The sequence below is a fragment of the Carcharodon carcharias genome, chromosome 1 (assembly GCF_017639515.1).
Source record: "Carcharodon carcharias isolate sCarCar2 chromosome 1, sCarCar2.pri, whole genome shotgun sequence".
In the NCBI taxonomy this organism is placed as follows: domain Eukaryota; kingdom Metazoa; phylum Chordata; class Chondrichthyes; order Lamniformes; family Lamnidae; genus Carcharodon; species Carcharodon carcharias.
The window spans coordinates 124011275-124017277 of record NC_054467.1 but is presented as its reverse complement, the minus strand read 5'-3'; positions in this window follow the sequence as shown (position 1 = coordinate 124017277).

Genomic DNA, 6003 nt, shown 5'->3' with positions numbered 1-6003 from the left:
CAGCTAATTCCACTGCCCACCTTTTCTCCATAGCCCTGAAAATATTTTGCCTTCAGATAATTATCTGATTCCCTTTTGAAAGCCTCAACTGACCCTCCCTCCACCATACTCTCAAGTGCTGCATTCCAGATCCTAACCATTTTCTGTGTAACAAGGCTTTCCTCATGCTGGCTTTGGTTCTTTTGCCAATCACCTTAAATTGATGTTGTCTGGTTCTCGATCATTCCATCACTGGGAACAGTTTCTCCCTAGATATTCTCTCCAGACCCCTCATCATCCTGAACACCTTGATCCAATCTCCTCTCAAATTCCACTTCTCTATCGAGAAAAGGCCCAGCGTTTCCCGTAACTTTCCATGTAACTGAAGTCCTTCACATCAGAACCATTCTCGTGAATCTTTTCTGTATCTTTTCTAAAGTCTTTCACATCCTTCCTAAAGCGTAGTGCGCAGAATTGGACTTTACTCCGGTTGAAGCTGAACCAGTATTTTATAAAGGTTCAACACAACATCCTTACTTTTGTACTCTATGCCTTTATTGATAAATTTTCAGATCCTGTATGCATTACTAGCTGCTTTCTTAACCTGCCCTGCTACCTTCAACGATTTGTGCACATGCATCTCCAGATTCCTTTACTCGAGCACCTCCAATAGAATTTTATCCTTTATTGTGTATTGCTTCTCCTCGTTCTTACTAACAAAATTCATAACTTCACTCTTCTTTGCATTAAAGTTCATTTTCCACATGCCTGCCCATTTCACCAGAATGTCTGCTTGAAGTCTATCACAATCTTTCTCACAGTTCACAATACTTTCAACTTTTGTGTCACCTGTGAATTTTGAAATTCTGCCCTGCACATCCAAGCCTAGGACATTAATATAAATCAAGGAAAACTATGATCCTAAAACCGATCCCTGGAGAATCCTTCCTCCAGTCCTAAGAACAATCCTTCACCACTACCAATATCAAAATTAGTAGATGACACCAAATTCAGACAGTGGGATCTGCTGGTGCATAGTTAATACAGAGGAAGACTGCAGCAAAATATAAGAAGTCATTAATAAACTTGTAGAATGGATGCTTAGAAGGTGAATTAATTTCAATATAGGGTAGTGTGAAGTGGTGTGTTTCAGTAGAAGGAATAAAGAAGCCTAAAGGAATAATAAAGGTAGTCTAACACAAAGGTAATTGGCTGGGTTCAAGGCACATTCATTTACAGGATGTGGGCTTCGCTGGCTGGGCCAGCATTTTTGCCCATCCCTAGTTGCCCTTGAGAAGGTGGTGGTGAGCTGCTGCCTTGAACCGCTGCAGTTCATGTGGTGTAGGAACTCCCACAGTGCTGTTAGGCAGGGAGTTCCAGGCTTTTGACCCAGTGACAGTGAAGGATATATTTCCAAGTCAGGATGGTGAATGATTTGGAAGGGAACTTCGAGGTGGTGCTGTTCCCATTTATCTGCTGCCCTTGTCCTTCTAGATGGTAGTGGTCGTGGGTTTGTAGGTCGTGGGTTTAGTGCTGTCGATGGAGCCTTGGTGCATTCCTGCAATGCATCTTGTAGATGGTACACACTGCTGCTACTGTGCATCAGTGGTGGAGGGAGTGAATGTTTGTGAATGTGGTGCCAATCAAGTGGGCTGCTTTGTCCTGGATGGTGTCAAACTTCTTGAGTGTTGTGGGAGCTGCATTCATCCAGCCAAGTGGGGAGTATTCCATCACACTCCTTACTTGTGCCTTGTAGATTGGGAACAGTCTTTGGGGAGTCAGGAGGTGAGTTACTCATCACACAATTCCTAGCCTCTGACCTGCTCTTGCAGCCACAATATTTATATGACTAGTCCAATTCAGACTCTGGTCAATGATAACCCCCAGGATGTTAATAATGGGGGATTCAGTGATGGTAATGCCATTGACCATCAAGGGGAGATTGTTGGATTCTCTCCTGTTGGAGGTGGTCATTGCCTGACTCTTGTGTGCCACTTGTCAGCCCAAGCCTGGATATTGTTTAGGTCTTGCTGCATTTGGACATGAACTGCTTCAGTATCTGAGGGGTCGCGAATGATGCTGAACATTGTGCAATCATCAGTGAACATCCCCATTTCTGACCTTATGATGGAAGGAAGGTCATCGATGAAGCAGCTGAAGATGGTTGGGCCAAGGACACTACCCTGAGGAACTCCTGTAGTGATGTCCTGGAGCTGAGATGACTGACTTCCAACAACCACAATCATCTTCCTTTGTGCTAGGTATGACTCCAACCAATACAGATTTTTCCCCCTGATTCCCATTGACTCCAGTTTTGCTAGGGCTACTTGATGCCACACTCAGTCAAATGCTGCCGTGATGTCAAGGGCAGTCACTGTCATCTCACCTCGGGAGTTCAGCTCTATTGTCCATGTCTGAACCAAGGCTGTAATGAGGTCAGGAGCTGAGTGGCCCTGGCAGAACACAAACTGGGCGTCAGTGAGCAGGTTATTGCTGAGCAAATGCCACTTGATAGCACTATTGATCGGCCCTTCCATTACTTTACTGATGATGGAGAGTAGACTGATGGGGAAGTAATTGGCTAGGTTGGATTTGTCCTGCTTTTGCGTACAGGACATACCTGGGCAATTTTACACATAGCCAGATAGATGTCAGTGTTGTAGCTGTATTGGAACAGCTTGGCTAGGGGCGTGACAAGTTCTGGAGCACAAGTCTTAAGTACTATTGCTGGAATGTTGTCAGGAGCCAAAGTCTTTGCCGTATCCAGTGCCTTCAGCCGTTTCTTGATATCACGTGGAGTGAATTAAATTGGCTGAAGACTGGCATCTATGATGCTGGGGACCTCCAGAGGTGGCAGAGATGGATCATCCACTCAGCACTTCTGGCTGAATATTGTAGCAAATGCAATTCAGCCTTATCTTTTGCACTGATTGACTGGGGAGCCCAGCATTTGATGATGGGGATATTTGTGGGGCCTCCTTCTCCAGTGAGTTGTTTAATTGTCCACCAGCATCCATGCCTGGATGCGGCAGGACTGCAGAGCTTAGATCTGATCCGTTGGTTGTGGGATCACTTAGCCCTGTCCATCACTTGTTGCTTATGCTGCTTGACAGGCAAGTAGTCCTGTGATATATATTCACCAGGTTGACATCTCATTTTAGGTCTGCTACTCCTGCTGCTCCTGGCATGCCCTCCTGAACTCTTCATTGAACCAGAGTTGATCCCCTGGCTTGATGGTAATGGTAGCATGGGGTATATGCCAGGCTACATGGTTACAGATTGTGTTTAAGTACAATTCTGCTGCTGATGATGATTCACAGTGCGTCATGGATACCCAGTCTTGAGTTGCAAGATCTGTTCAAAATCTATCCCATTTAGCACAAGATGATGGAGGGTATCCACAATGTGAAGGCGGGCCTTCATCTCCATAACAACTGTGCGGTGGTCACTCCTACCGATACTGTCATGGACAGATGCAAATGCGGCAGGCAGGTCGGTGAGGGTGAGGTCAAGTGTGTTTTTCCCTCGTTGGTTCCCTCATCACCTGCTGCAGACCCAGTGTAGCAGCTATGTCCATAGGGCTCAGCCAGCTCGGTCATTAGTGGAGCTACTGAGCCACTCTTGGTGATGGACATTGAAGACCCCACCCAGAGTACATTCTGCAACCTTGCCATCCTTAGTGCACCCTCCAAGTGGTGTTTAACATGGAGGAGCACTGATTCATCAGCTGAGGGAGGGCAGGACATGGTAATCAGCAGAAGCTTTCGTTGCCCATATTTGACCTGATGCCATGAGACTTCATAGAGTCTGGAATCAATGTTGAGGTCTCCCAGGGCAACTCCCTCCCTATATGCCACTGTGCAACTCCTTCCTGACTGTATACCACTATGCCGCCAGCTCTGCGGCAGGACAGGACATACCCAGGGATGGTGATGGTGTTGTCTGGGACATTATCTGTAAGGTGAGTGAGGATGACTATGTCAGGCTGTTTCTTGTCTAGTCTGTGAGACAGCTCTCCCAATTTTGGCACTAGCCCCCAGGTGTTCATAAGGAGGACTTTGCAGGGTTGATAGGGATAAGATTGCCATTGTGATTTCCGGTGCCTAGGTCAATGCCAGTGCCTAGGTCGGTGCCAGGTTGTCTGTCTGGTTTCATTCCATTTTTTATGATTTTGTAGCTGATTGTTACAAGTGAGTTGCTTTCTAGGCCATTTCAGAGGGCATTTAAGAGCCATCCACATTGCTGTGGGAGTCACATGTAGACCAGGCAGGTAAGGATGACAGATAAGTGAACCAGGTGGGTTTTTACAACAATTGACATCATTAGACTTTTAATTCCAGATTCTTACTGAGCTCAAATTCCACTACGGCGGGATTCGAACCCAGTTCCCCAGAGAGTTACCCTGGGTTTCTTGATTATTAGTCCGACGACAATACCACTACGCCATCGCCTGCCCCTGATAATAATATATTAATAATGTAATATTGTACTGGAAGCACAGAGTCAATCCTACGGATTGAAAACAGGTGTTCAGCAAATTGATCAGCCAATCTGCAGTTAGACGCCACAATGTAGTGGACATGGCCTTGTGAACAGCAAATTCAGCATTCCAACTTATAAATACAAATTGTCAGAAACATCCTGGGTGTTGCCATTGACTAGAAACTGAACTAGCCATATAAATACTGTGCTTACAAGAGCAGGCCAGAGGCTAGGAATTGTGTGACGAGGAACTTACCTCCTGACTCCTCAAAGCCTGTCCACCATCTACAAGTCAGGAGTGTGATGGAATACTCTCCACTTACCTGGATGAGTGCAGCCCCACAACATTCAAGAAGCTGGACACCATCCCGGGCAAAGCTTGATTGGCACTCCATCCGCAAACTTTCACTCCCTCCGCCACCAATGCACAGTGGCAGCAGCATGTACCATCTACAAGGTGCACTGCATGGCAGGAATTCACCAAGGCTCCTTTGACAGCATCTTCCAAACCCACAACCAGTACCATCTAGAAGGACAAGGGCAGCAGATAGATGGGAACACCACTACCTGGAAGTTCCCCTCCAAATCGCTCACCGTCCTGACTTGGAAATACATCGCAGTTCCTTCACTGTCGCTGGGTCAAAATCTTGGAACTCCCTTCTTAACAGCACTGAGGGTGTACCTACAGAACATGGACTGCAGTGGTTTAAGAAGGCAGCTCACCACCACTTTCTCAAGGGTAACTAGGAATGGGCAATAAATGCTGGCCAGCCAGCGAAGGCCACATCTCGAGAATGAACTTTTAAAAAAACTTTGCCTACGTCCAGGGCTTTGGATAATTGTGCCTACTTTATTATCAAATATACTGACTTTACCCAATTTCTATTCACAAGCAGTTTCCATCACAGGTCAGTTGATAGCAGAAACCCCAGTTAATTTTCACAGCTGGCCATCCCATCGCGTGCCATTAACTGTAATGCCTCACTGCTAATTCCGATCAGCTCAGTGCAGAATGGGAATGGAATCTATAACCTTTTTGCATAGCTTAGTACTGCTACATGTTGGGGAGTGGTTACTATCAAGTTTCAAAATAATAAGGATGTTACAGTTTAAAAAACTCCAATGCTCTAGGCTAGAGGGAAAATTTCAACAAGTACAGAAATTCCCACTGAAAAAAATCTAATGTGAGACTGATTCACTCTCATACAGTTCTAAGCCTTGCCCAATACATTACTGTTGGAAAATTTTTGATGCATATATATATATAGTATAAAAATATATTAAGACAGTAGTTTATATGTTCCCTGACAAATTTGTTCAAAATTTCACATAGCAAAAATTGTAAACTTTACTTTCAGCATCTAACATTTTATGAATTACACCAAAGCAACTATTTTTGGCAGGTAAGATACAGTAGATAAGTTTCACTTCATTTATGCTTCCACAAAGGAGACATTCAGTGCAATTCAAGCTGCCCCCTTCATTTTCACCTTATTGCATATTTACAGTGGTATCAAACAGGTAGCTCAAAATCATCCAAAT